This window comes from Columba livia, chromosome 7 (assembly GCF_036013475.1).
Source record: "Columba livia isolate bColLiv1 breed racing homer chromosome 7, bColLiv1.pat.W.v2, whole genome shotgun sequence".
Classification (NCBI taxonomy): Eukaryota; Metazoa; Chordata; class Aves; order Columbiformes; family Columbidae; genus Columba; species Columba livia.
The window spans coordinates 2,314,902-2,326,867 of NC_088608.1; the positions used below are offsets into that span (position 1 = coordinate 2,314,902).

General features: G+C 45.0%; 1 protein-coding gene across 4 annotated transcripts in view; it reads right to left on the reverse strand.

The window, feature by feature from the left end:
• LYPD6 (LY6/PLAUR domain containing 6) overlaps positions 1-11,575 on the reverse strand; it is a 46,604-nt gene extending 35,029 nt beyond the window's left edge. The window contains exon 1 of one of the 4 annotated variants that reach the window (XM_065070236.1): positions 5,908-11,575. The gene's annotated coding sequence lies outside the window, so the exon portion shown is untranslated. Of the gene's footprint in view, positions 1-3; positions 3,353-5,907 lie in introns of those variants that run through there. The other 3 variants (XM_065070233.1, XM_065070235.1, XM_065070234.1) reach the window with 3 other exon arrangements.
• Positions 11,576-11,966: the final 391 nt, after the last annotated feature.

Consider the following 11,966-nt stretch of genomic DNA (forward strand, 5'->3'; position numbering starts at 1 on the left):
TACCTTGTTCCCAGCGGCTTTTCCGCTCCGAGGGGCCGATGCGGCCGCTCACGAGGGTCAGCGGCGAGCGAGCTCTGCCTACCTGCTCCGGCTGGGAGTGTCTCCCCGGCGATGAATCACCGTGCGTTATCCCAGCGTAATGTTACAGAACGCTTTACTCAAGCAAAACTCCGTGTATGAGGCTGCGGGTTTTCATCTCGTGCCAATTTCAAGTGGGGTTTGTTATCATTGAAAGAATGTAATTACGTGTATCTCCCTATATTCAAGTCTGTTTCCCAACAGACTGCACATAAATACCTACATGTACTAAGGGAAGCATGACATCACATTTTAGCTCAGTTGAGTGGCTTCTAGATAACGAGCAATACCCCATCCCAGAGAATGCGAAGATTAGATAAAATATTGAATAAAAGCCGTGACTTTCAGCCGTTTGTTTGCACATGCTAGCTTAAGGTTTAACATCACAGTTTAATTCATTTCAGCACATTAATTAGTCATGCAGAAAGTATTCAAAACCAGGCTAAGCAGCAGTTCATCAGAAAAGCATTACTATGAAATGAGCATTGGCTGCCAGTTGAAAGCTGCTAATAAAAGCCAGGAATGCTCCTGCTGATGGGAGAAGCTACACAACCTGTCCCCCCGCTCCCCAAAACCAAATCAGGGCAGGGGCACCACCGGTCTTTCCTGCTCCACGCTCTTCCCTCTTGCAACGTTCATGGGAATATCATCCACAAAACATAAGCGCTCTCAAGCAGTTCTCCGACACAGCCAACCAGATTTTTGTCCCCTGGGTTTTGAGCACTGTGACACACACGCTCCTACCTATAATTTCATTTTTGAAGAGTTGCTCTGTTGATACAACCATTGTTCGCTCACTGGAAAGGCTGCAAAGTCAGACCTAATTCTTGAATTAATTGCTTATTATTTCCCTACGTGACATCCTGGAGAGGTCTATGTTTTCCTCTCGGAGTTAATACAGTATAAATATTCATTTCAAAGATTCTTTAGAGTTTTACAGGAAAAATATTGCATTACGGAGCACTGACTCAAGGTCAAAAAAATTGAGGGTAGACCTTAGACCTCTGTATATCCCATACATCAGATAAAGGCAGAAGGAGGACTTGAAGAAAGCACCGGGAAAGAGAGAAAAGGTTTAGCAGAACAGGTGATAAACACAGAGGTCTGGGAAAGCCTTTGAGGGACCAGGGACCAAAGGTGCCCCTGGCTGATGAGCTGCTCGCGGAGGGGATTTGAAGGCAGGGCTGGGTGTAAGCCCTTGGTCAGGGCTGGGTGTGGAGGCAGAGAGCTTGTGCTGAGCACGCAGAGCTGGGATGGAGAGGACAGGAGCCAGAAAGGCCACCGGAGGAGGAAGATTTGGCAACCCCAGTTAAATCCGGGGCATCACTTGGAGCAAGGAAGGGCACCTGGCTGGGTTTAATCACTGACAGCATCCTGGGGTGGCTGGAAATCCAGCTGCAGCACAGCAATGCTCCTCCAGAGATGGCAGCCAGCCTCACCCCCCAAAATGAGAGAGAAATCACCTTTTCAGGAGAGCAAACAAGGTTAAATGCATGGAACAGGCACCGAGTGTTGCTAACAGAGGGTGGACACCCTGGGACTGAGGTCCTGACTCAGCTCAAAGATCATCCTTCAGACCAAAAAGCTCTAGCCTGATACATAGGATTTAATAACACATTGATAAATATTTGCACGTTTATTCCCCCAAATACCATTATAACAGGGACAGACTCATCTGGCTGGAGCTTCCAGGGGTTGTGGATCATCCCAATGAATCAATCACGATGATACAGACCAAAAGTTCACTGAAGACAAAAGGAGCAGCAAGGCCATGAGATGGCATTGCAAAGATGAAAACTGTAAAAGGACAGGCAAGAAATCCTGCAACAGTACTGGGATTATTAGGGCTGAAAGTCTCATAAAGGTCACAAAAGCCTTGTGTTTCTGTAGGGAGACCGTGAGGTCAAAACGTCTAATTGAGAAGGGCTTTTAGGAATCAATTTATTCCAACTCACTCCCATCAGTATCTGTAGAAGTGATACCTACCTGACTATGTGCACATATAAAATAGAGTTATTTCAAATGGCCTGGAAACGTTGTACATAAAACCATTGTTAAAATAACTCATAACATGATGTAAGTCATGAAATAAACACTAAAGCATTTTAAGACTCCCACACGGACTGAAGGATTAAAGAAATAATTGATGTTAACCATGCGAAAGCCAGGTAATTTATTGTGAAAGACACTTATTTTTTCTCCTCGGGAGGATTCCTCCCTGTGGCCAAGCATCATATGCTCCCCCTGCTGAGGGTTTGAGCACTGACGTGGGATATTTAAGTCAGGCTTAGGAGCAGCGATTAACCACAACAGTCCAGGTAAGTGCTCTGGTATCTCACACAAAGTTAAGTCATGTAATCCTGAAGGATCAGGAGCCACCTATTAATAGTTATTATTAATTAATTAATGTTAATTCTTTCATGTAATCTTTTGACATCATACACAAAACCATTCAGCACCATGAGTTCTGCTGATAGCAAATCCCGGTTTTGTCTTTTGGGTTGACTCAATGACATTTGTTCCTTTTGGGGCTTTTAAGTGCTGTGACTCTGCCCTTGTGCACTGTGTAAAAATAGATTTGAATTTTCACATGTCTTCAGACACTTCTTAATTGGCCAGGCATGAAACACGTCGCTATTTAACAGTATCTTCAGCGCAGCCCCTGGTTTCTGTGCCAGCTTTCAATGGGTTTCATTCACCCGCTTGCTTGTGCTGGTTTATGAATGTTCGCTTCAGAGCTGGGGAGCATGAAGAACCGTTTCATCGCTCATCCAAGCAGCCGTGTGCATTGCGGCCCTTAGCACGGCTCCATCAGATCCCTCAAATGCCCCATAAACTCCAGGGAAACAGCTAAACTGGGACCACTGTAATTTCATTCTCTGTATCCATCATGACCCACTCCAGTTTAGGCACAAGGCTGAGCTTTGCATCTGTATCTCAGAACAGTAACTCCCCTGTTATTAGCACTATTTCTAGTTCTCCTCCACTAACATCAGACAGAACACGTCTGCCTAAATTAAACTTTGCTATATCCTTTTTTTAAGTCTTCTGCCAGTTTTAATCACCTCTATATCTTCACCAAAGCCCTGCCAAGAGCACCCAGGCATTTTGTGTTTCTGAAACAATATAGCGACTATTGCAGTAGCAGATAGTCCCCAGAAGGCACACTGCCTATTTTCTACCACCTCCTAGATTTAGACCAAGATTTTGGAAGATAAAGCCTGAATAAATCATTAACCTTTGGTGGAGTTAAGGCTGGAAATCCATGATCGGGCTGTACAAAAGCCAGGGTATGACTGAGATGCTCACACACTTCATACCCCTGAGCAGCTTTAACAGACCACCAAGGGGAACGAAGAGGAAGGAAGGAAGGAAGAGGAGGGAAGGAAGGAAGGAAGAGGGGGGGAAGGAAGGAAGGAAGAGGGGGGGAAGGGGGGGAGGAGGGAAGGGGGGGAGGAGGGAAGGGGGAAGGGAGGAAGGAAGAGGAGGGGGAAGGGAGGAAGGAAGAGGAGGGGGAGAGGGAAGGAAGGAAGGAAGGGGGGGAGGGAGGAAGGAAGGAAGGGGGGGAGGGAGGAAGGAAGGAAGGGGGGGAGGGAGGAAGGAAGGAAGGGGGGGAGGGAGGAAGGAAGGAAGGGGGGGAGGGAGGAAGGAAGGAAGGGGGGGAGGGAGGAAGGAAGGAAGGGGGGGAGGGAGGAAGGAAGGAAGGGGGGGAGGGAGGAAGGAAGGGGGGGAGGGAGGAAGGAAGGGGGGGAGGGAGGAAGGAAGGGGGGGAGGGAGGAAGGAAGGGGGGGAGGGAGGAAGGAAGGGGGGGAGGGAGGAAGGAAGGGGGGGAGGGAGGAAGGAAGGGGGGGAGGGAGGAAGGAAGGGGGGGAGGGAGGAAGGAAGGGGGGGAGGGAGGAAGGAAGGGGGGGAGGGAGGAAGGAAGGGGGGGAGGGAGGAAGGAAGGGGGGGAGGGAGGAAGGAAGGGGGGGAGGAAGGAAGGAAGGGGGGGAGGAAGGAAGGAAGGGGGGGAGGAAGGAAGGAAGGGGGAGAGGAAGGAAGGAAGGGGGGGAGGAAGGAAGGAAGGGGGGGAGGAAGGGGGGGAGGAGGGAAGGAAGGGGGGGAGGAGGGAAGGAAGGAAGGAAGAGGAGGGGGGGAGGGAAGGAAGGAAGGAAGAGGAGGGGGGAAGGAAAGAAGGAAGGGGGGGGGAGGAGGGAAGGAAGGAAGGAAGGGGGGAAGGAAGGGAAGGGGGGAAGGAAGGGAAGGGGGGAAGGAAGGGAAGGGGGGAAGGAAGGGAAGGGGGGAAGGAAGGGAAGGGGGGAAGGAAGGGAAGGGGGGAAGGAAGGGAAGGGGGGAAGGAAGGGAAGGGGGGAAGGAAGGGAAGGGGGGAAGGAAGGGAAGGGGGGAAGGAAAGAACAAAAAAATAAATTAAAAAATAAAGGGATAGCAAAATGCTCCCATGCTTCCAGGTATCCTGCGTCTGGATATCTTACAATAATCATTTTGCTTGTTGATGGGAACTGAATCTCCACATCTTCAGCGAATCGTAGAAGGTTTGGACACAAAGAGGTATTTTTCCCAGCTATCTCCCATTTCCTACAACCCCAGGGAACTGGGGTGTTTGCGTGCTGACCCCAGAAAGCTCCGCTCTCACAAACCAGCATCCTCTGCAAGAAAATGTTCACAATCAGTGCCAAGGATTTTAGACTTTCCATCAAAGGAATACACCTGAGAGCAGCGCATTTTGGAACTTCAACTTCCATTGCTACCAAAATTCTGCTAAACTGTCTTATTGGGTAGAAGATTCGAGGGCAATAGCTTGGAGATATATTCCAAGTTATTGGGTTTTTATAGCCATATTGCAAATGTAAGGTTTGGGTTCCTGCATGCCCAAGCGGTGCTCAGTTTCACATGGAATTAGTGACGTAATTAACAACATTTAATAATGCCCAACAGGTATTCAGAGCCAGAGTAGGATGAGCAGGCTAAATGGGCGGCTTTCTATGATATCAGCAAGGCTGAATTTTCCAGTCCTACAAAGGAAATTAAAGCAAATATCTACGGTGTCACTGGTCTCGAGCATTTGGAAATTACTTTCCCAGTAGTAAAACTGGGAATACACCATTAAATCCCAGCATTTTATAACATGCAGAACAGGACATACTGGGCATTCTTGTATCTTTCCTTTGACTTCAGGTTTCCTCATTTAAATATCACTTGAAGACAGAGAAAAGTCTGATAGCTGTTCTAATTGCAGCCCATCTAACCCCCTCCCCACACCAAAGCAGTATCAAAAAAAAGGGATTCCAGACCAGTTCAGCATCCTTTCGTTCTCAAATATTATAAGAAAGACTGAGATAAAGTTTGCAGAAAGATGGTGGGCAGGTCAAGAAAAGTTGGAGGGGAAAAAGGAGGAGAACTTCCAAGTGCAAGGGGGTAACATAATGTGGAGAAATCAGTGCACGGGGAAGGGAAACAGGAGATTTGGGATCAGTTTTAGATGATCCACAGAAAAATCCCTGTGTCCTCAAGGACCTGCCATCCTCTGCCTGCCAAGAAACCACAATCTCGTAAGGTTTTAGTCCATGGACAACATGAGTTGGGTTTAAAGTACATAAATAAATAGAATAAAAAGTATAAATAAAGGTGGCCAAGTCACCAAGGAACATAAAGCAGAAGCCAAGCAGCAGCCACCAAAATACTTGCACGCAGCTACGTCATGTTGTATATCCTAACAGGAGGTATTGAAGGTGTGTGGCGTGTTTTAACAACATGCTCTGCAATTTATAAACTGCGGTTTCCGCATGCCCGTCCTGCCCACCAAGAGCAACACTTCGGTAGATAACTCACGGGGTGTTCTTCCTTCGCTGCCAGGCTTTGGCAGGAGACACCTCTGCGTCAGGAAGGGAATTCCAGGGGTGGGTTATCAACTGGATAAACTAGAGTTGGGAGTCTCTCCACCAGATGAAGGATGCTCCATACAAACTGCACTTCAGGATCAGCCGCAGCCATAAAAACGAAGCAATCATTAAATAAAGCATTAAAAAATAGAAATTAAAAATAAACACAAACACATTTAAAAATAATTTTTTTAAAAGTAAGAGTTACTGGAGGGTTAATTTTTTTTTCCATACGCCTTTTGTTTTTAGTAAAGAGCAGAGAGAAAAGCGACAGGCGTGAAGGAGACCCTGCTTGCCTATTATTAACTGCTAGTAGCGCCATTAGTTTATTTACTAGAGTGAAAACTAATAAGGAGACTAATGAGAGGTTTGGGTTGAGGCATCGCAGCGTTTCATTACAGTCGGGTGGAAAATTGGAAGTGAACCCGATAGCTCTGCGCTCCGTTAACTCTTTCCTTTGGATCTGCGCGAAAATGGAAACACACACACACCTGTTTCAGCCCTATTTGCCAGGAGAGCTCCTAATTATTATGTTTTGAAAATAAATTTAATCCCCCTAGTAGATTTCTTGCTGTTTTTCCTCTTTATGCCTTTAAAATTTACGCCTTTAAAATTACACCTTTAAAGTTTGTTTACCATCAACATAATAATAGTTAATATGCCTGTCGTGGCTTTGATCAGGGTCCACCAAAGCTTGGCAGGAAATATAATCATTTAGCATCCCAATCCTCCTGGGGTAGGCAGCGGGATACGGCAGCGGGATACGGCAGCATCACTTTTCCTCCTTCCACGGAGCAGGGAAATATTAATTCCTTCAGCAACCTGCTCGGAAAAGACAAACGCTCCATGCAACTCCAGAGATGGGGAGAAGATAGAAAGCAAAATGTGGTGTCTGCTGGGGCTGGGTAAGGAAATGAAATTCATTTGCTTGATGAGTATCTTAGAAACTCCAATGTAATGAATACAGCAATAGCATCGCACAAAAAGAAAGTATTAAAATATTCTGGAAACTTTTCACAGATACAGAAGAAACAGGTAAGATTCCCTAGAGTTGAGGGTGATGTAAATTAGAAGATCCTTTGACTGCGTGATGTGTTCACTCCTGGTAGGGTTTGCTAAATATAAAAAGCACAACTCTATGTCTTGGGACTGCATATCAACCTGAATTTTTGCTAAAAGCGCAGTCCCTGTCCCCCCAACCCATGTGTTTCTGTATTTCAAAACATCTGAGCTTGCCAGAGATGGACCCTTTGGTTTCTTAGGAGGTAAAAAGATCACCTGGAGAAGATCCCCAATAATTTCTGATGCCTGTAGCTGGCTATTTGTAACAGCTGGATCCTCACGTACAATGGAAACACCCATATATAAGTTCTCAACTCTCCAGTGTAAATAGGTAGAGAGCACAACCAAGACTTTTTTTTTTAATGGATTTAAAAGAAAATACCAAAAGTGACTAAACTGACAAGTTTTCTGTTCTTCCCTCAGGGAAAAGGTCTTTCAGCAGGTGCGGATGAGCAGAAGGCGGCACAAGAAGGTGGTGCAAACGTGACACAGATGAAATAGGAAAAAAATCACAGTTGAATAGGAATAGGTGTCCTTCCCATGGAAACGGTGTCAGGAGGCATAAATGAGCTGGGCAAAAGCAAGCAGCTCTGAAACTGCAAAATAACACACAAGCTGAACACTGGCCTCTTCCTTTGACTGTTTGTCTGCGTTACTAAAGAATATAATATCAGTAAATTAACTGATCAAGATCATTAAATTAATATCATTAAATATAATAAAAATATCATTACTTTAAAAATTAAATAAAATATCAATACTTAAATTTAAATATCAATACTTAAATATCATTAAATTGACTGATCCCATGTCAGAAAGCTGTTGAAGGAGTTTGTGTTTGCTTCACCTCTTCCTCTCAGACTCCAAAAGACAATAATGTGCATTTTTTTCCCCTAAAGGATTTTGCAACGTTCTGGGAATGGGAGAAATCCCCTCGAACCTGCCCCCTTTGCCCCTTTTAGCTTGGAGACGGTTCCAGCTTCATTAGCACCATTTGATCTGCACTGAGCCCCAAAGCAAAGAGCCCTTGTCAGGTTTGAAGCTGAACACCCAACTTCATTAATCACCTGGTCCGACAACCACTGAAGCCCAATTAATGCAAATCTCCCACCAACTTCACTTTTGTTGGATTAGGTTGTAAAAAAAAAAAATAATAATTACAAACTTATCTATTTTTTCCCATAGCAAAATTCCATCAACGGATTCATACGGTTTTTTTTAATCATCAAGAACATCTTGGGTTTTGCCTCTTGCTTTTAGCTCAAACTTAACTGGATATCTAATGTCAGCAACCTCGTTGCTGTTGCCCTTTTTTAACAGGTGAAGTTGCTTTTCAGCCAGACATTTTCTTTGGGTTTATACATTAAGGAGATAAAATATGAAGTAGTGGAATGACAAGCAGATTGAAAACAAATCAGCTGTAATTTTCCAGACTATTATACTGGCAATTTGGCAGAACCGTGATGTCTTGTTGCCATGTTTAATGTAAAGAATAAGAAAAAATAAGAAAATAAAGAAAAGAAGGGGAAAAAGCCATTGGGAAATACTTTGCATGTCTTTATACTGAAGATGTTAATGGTCCAAAATAACATCTGTGTTCTTCCTACATTCTTGGGGGAAAAAAAAATCCCTTGGTGATTATGTGAACTTGCTTTGAAAACCCACAGCAGATTTATTATTTCCTTTGGAAAATCTGTACTTTGTTCTTCCTGCAATATCAATCCCATCAACTGCTGCATGCCAAAAGAAGCTGCTTTGAGAAAAAGCCAAGAAGATGGAGACAATGTGGTATATTCTAAGCACAGACTATTTCTGGGCTATGGGAGAAAATCCTTTTGTAATTTTTGAAGTCTGCATTTGGTGCAAATTAATGAGAAAGTTTGAGAGCCTGAAAGGTCCCATTATGATATGTCACTCTGAGATTGCATCTTTGTTTTCCTAATTTTCTTTCAAGCTGCTCCCAAGCTGGCTAAAAAGAATCTTTATGTGAGAGAATGAGATAAACTTCTAGAATTTCAATACAAAGATGGCCAGTCCAGATTGGATCCTGTTATTTTGCTGTTGTGGTGAGCTGGAGCGAATGAGCAACGAGTCACCATGAACAGAGACTGTCCATAGAGCCACATGTACTTTTCTCCCACTCCCCTAGCACCTTTTTGGGTTGAATAGAGCGTTCCTGGTTATTTACAACGTTGTGCACATCGATACGAATTTAATCCTCTCTTCTGTTTGGGAATCTCCCATATTTTCCAAATGATGTGCTGGCTAATGCTGAGCAGCAGCTCTAACCGTGTGGGTTACCTGCAGGAGCTGCCGCGCAGAACCAGCCGCCTCCTTCCGAAATGGAAAAAAAACGAAGCGAGATGACATAGTTTGAAAAATTACTTCGTCGCTAGTAACAGATTATTTCTTCTCATCAATCTTCTCGCGTGATTAAGTCAAATCCTTTGAAGGGAAGCCATTTCCTGAGAGGGCAAAGAAAAACCCATCACGTGAAAATCAGGTTGGTCCAAAAGAATTGGGGTGCGTGGTGGGAAGTGATGGCTGCAGATACTGAGCAGCTCTAAGACCTCTGTGTTCAGTGTCTATTTACAAATATTAATATATATAACTTTAGGTATTTCTGAAGTAGTTCATCCATAGGCCCCACTCCTGCAGCCCTCACCGTCTCGGTGACATGACAGCGGTTTGCAGGGGACTGTGATTTTATGTGTTTCACCCCAGCACTGCAGTTCGCTGGCTGCTGCGATGCTGTTCAAGCAGGCAAAAAATCAGAGTAGCTAAGCTGGCGACCGGCAGGTTGACAACAGACCAGAAGGAAGGATGTACGTTCCCTCGTGACACAGGCGACCTACACATAGAATCATAGAATTGTTTCAGTTGGAAGACCTAACCTAACCTAACCTAACTCCAGCACTAAACCATGTTCCTAAGAACCTCATCTGAATGCCTTTTCAACTCCTCCAGGGATGGTGACTCCAGCACTGCCCTGGGCAGCCTGTTCCAGTGCCCAACAGCCCTTTCTGTAAGAATTTTTTCCTAATATCCAATCTAAACCTCCCCTGGTGCAACTTGAGGCCGTTTCCTCTCATCCCATCACTTGCTACTTCTGAGAAGATACCAACCCCCTCCATGCTCCAACCTCCTTTCAGGTAACTGCGGACAGTGATAAGGCATGATGGTTTTGTGACCATACCCAGCCCTACGGTAGTCCTAGATTTTGGCTTGACATGATGCTTTCATGACATGAAAAAACACCAGAAAAACCCAAAACCACGTACACAAAACCAAAACACACACCACCACAAAAAGCAGGAGTTAGGGACCCTATAACCTCCTTCACTAGCAAACCTCATCCCCAGTCATCGCAAACACTTCCATGGTAAACATCAGTTTCACAAAGGGATAGACTTCCATGTTAAACTCGGCTTATTCCAGAGTGTCACTGACCTGGTCCCCACCAAGGGTGTCCATGGTTGCATCAGATTCTGTGCTGTTACCTCAGGTTGCTCCCAGCAGCGAGGAAGGTCAGTAACCGGCTCTTCAAGCCAGGCCTGCTCCTTTTCTTCCAGCACATGTGCAGAGCCAGTCACCAAGAAAAAAACTTATGTGATTACTTTTTGTGCTTGTTCTAATGAAGCAAGGCGGCACGTCATGGCGGAGACGTGGTTTGGTGCTAGATTTAGGTTATAGTTGGACGTGATGATCTTAAGGGTCTCTTCCAACCAAAATGATGCCATGATTCTTTGCCTGTGTATGACTCCAGTAGGTCCCATTTGTCCTCGGGCCAACTTGTCCTTTCAACAGAGCAGCTCAGTCCTGCTTCCAACCCACAGGGTTGCTCTGTGCTCTTCCCCTTCCTTCAGTCCCCAAACCACTTCCACAGCTGAAGAACGTATCCCCAGAGAGGGAATGAATGCTGGAAGTGATGAGTCAAGGTTGGGGAGGAGCTGAGTTACCTACAATGAACCTCGGACATCTTGTTCATCCCCTTCTCTTTGCTCAGCCCCCAGGGATCCACAAGCAACATCCCCCTACACATGATTTAATTTCAACAACAAGTTCAATTCTGACCAGACCTGACGAGAGCTGTTCTCTGCAAGCTCTTATCGCTTCTGGAGATAACATTAAACTAGTCTGGAGGCAAAAGTTCAGATATTAATTTATGTGTAGAAGTAAAAATGGTCAAGCTCAACCTATTGAAAGCCTAAGTCTGAAAACATTTCTTAGAATCACAGACTAGTTTGGGCTGGAAGGGACCTTCAATGGCCATTGAGTCCAACCCCTGCCATGCGCAGGGACATCTTCACCCAGATTTCTCAACCCTCACTGCAAAACTCACGTCCTAATGAAACGCTTGGATTTAGCAACTCTCACACAGAATGAAGGACCCAGTGTCAGTAACTTCAACACGCTCTGGTCTTCAGCACACACGTGAGTGCAGGGAAGAGAGCTGCCAGAGGTCTGCAGTGGCTTGTTTTTGCAGTTCAATAGGAGGAAAAAACACAATCAATACATTCACTTCTAGATATATGCACAAGAAACACAAAACCATCCAAAAATACTACCAGATGCCACCTGTCAGCTATTAAATTACTCTGCTTTTTTTGTACTAAATTAAAAATGGCAATTTCTAGTGAAGCTTTATGTTGTGGGATTAAAACTGTGCCTAGGAATCTTATCTGATGGGTGAACAGGCAATACTTTGAAGGATTTATAACGAACCTGAAAAATAAACACAATGTCTCCTATCTGTTTACTTCTCCGTAAGCAGTTGATGTTAACGGCCATGGAGCCAAGCAGTCTGCACCTCGCAGAAACTGTAAAATTGCATCAGAGTAAAGATAAATGCCCCCACCTGCGAGAGCTGGGGATCCACAGCAAGCAGGAAAGAATGTAAGATGAGATCTTCAACAAACGCCACGATGATAGTAGCTGGGCAACACG